Source organism: Acyrthosiphon pisum, chromosome A1, assembly GCF_005508785.2.
Source record: "Acyrthosiphon pisum isolate AL4f chromosome A1, pea_aphid_22Mar2018_4r6ur, whole genome shotgun sequence".
Classification (NCBI taxonomy): domain Eukaryota; kingdom Metazoa; phylum Arthropoda; class Insecta; order Hemiptera; family Aphididae; genus Acyrthosiphon; species Acyrthosiphon pisum.
The window spans coordinates 41,886,741-41,888,484 of NC_042494.1; positions in this window are offsets into that span (position 1 = coordinate 41,886,741).

The following is a 1,744-nucleotide window of genomic DNA, read 5'->3' on the forward strand; positions in this document are numbered from 1 at the left end:
TATACGGGATACGTCCTAACCTATTAATCTCTGATAGCCCGAATCCAAAAATACCATAGTAAATTGGTTCGAAGTCATTTTAATTTCAAAAAACCCACATTTTTTAACTTTCCTTTTAGGTCGCAACTTTGCAGATTAATGTAATGTGTTAATATAGGTATATTATGAGTTTGAATTTTTTAACCAATTAGTAATTATTGTTTAAAATATGAAAATTTTGTAACTATATAAATGCCCAACATTGACAAGGCAAAAAAAATATTGTTGGTTAAAAACGGGTTACACAACTCGACAACAACAATTTTTCAATTTTTATTAAGTTATATAATCGGCAATTTAACTATACTCAGTCACTAATAATTAAACGTTTTTCATAAGTCAAAATAATTAAATATTCATAGCATGTGCCTATGTATTTGTTTTATGTTAATGCAACAAGAGCTGAAACTATGATTTTTTTTTTAAATCCAAAAAATGTATATCTATATTTTTCAGTGTGAGACAGTTCTGCGATAACAGTTTACACGTATCTAGCTCAATAAATCGTAATCAATAGGTATTTAAAACTTTTAATTCATACAATCATACGCATGTTTATTGTATGATGTACCTACATATTATTTATAGTATATTCATTATATAAAAATGAAGAGTGTACTACTTAACCTATAAGTTCGAATCGTAGAACAAAACAGTAAAGAAATATATAAAAAAAAATTGAATTATTACAAATCGAAAACCTTTAAGAACGAATTACAACAAACTATTGTTCTATATAATATCGTACATTTTTTAAATGTATTGTTAAAAAATACGACACTAACTTTTCAAAATGAATTAAAAAAATAAACCATAATACTGAGACCATTTTTAACCATATTTTGTTGTATAGTAATAATTTTGGGTTATATGCAAGTTTACAATAATTATCGTTAACAGCTGCAGCTGCACGCGAGTTCTTTTATTTACAGATACTGCGTACACAGCAATGACGGACATCTTTACACAACGACCGTTGCTGTACAAAAAAATTCGATTGTGTCCATTTTATTATAACGACGAGTTACTTTATTTAAATTTATTTCAATAATGTATAAAACATCATAATTTACTCGGCGCAGAGCACGAGACAAAACGAATATTCCCCAAAAAAAAAAAATATACATCACGTCGAAAAGAAAAACGCCAACCGATCGGACACGCGATACAATATATTACAATATATATAGACATAAATACATAATAATATTATAGTTTACCTACTCAGACAACGGAGACACGCTAAGCGCATCTGTCCCGTTCGTCGTTATAATAATATCAGAACGGCGGTGACATGATATAATATTATATTATTACAGGGGCGGTTCTTGACAATTCCTAAATGAGAGGGGAGGCCGAAAACATATACATAAAATCCCACTATTTTCCGTCAACATGGGTGCATGAGAATTAATTTCATGTACTACAGAGCTACACACTTATACCTATATATAATGAAATTAGTTTTATTTATGTTTTAACAGCTATATTATAGATATTAGAGCTACTACGTATTTACACACACAACCATCACTGTATTATTATGATAACGGCGGAAGAGGTGGGTAACGAGGACGTTACAAGTGCGAAGGCGGACATCGTTAATTGGTGAGTATGTGGGTGGGGGGAGGCTTGGTACCTCAAAAAATCAAACTTCCTAATTCCCCAGTCATAGATTTTCTGAATTATTATTACAATAAGAATG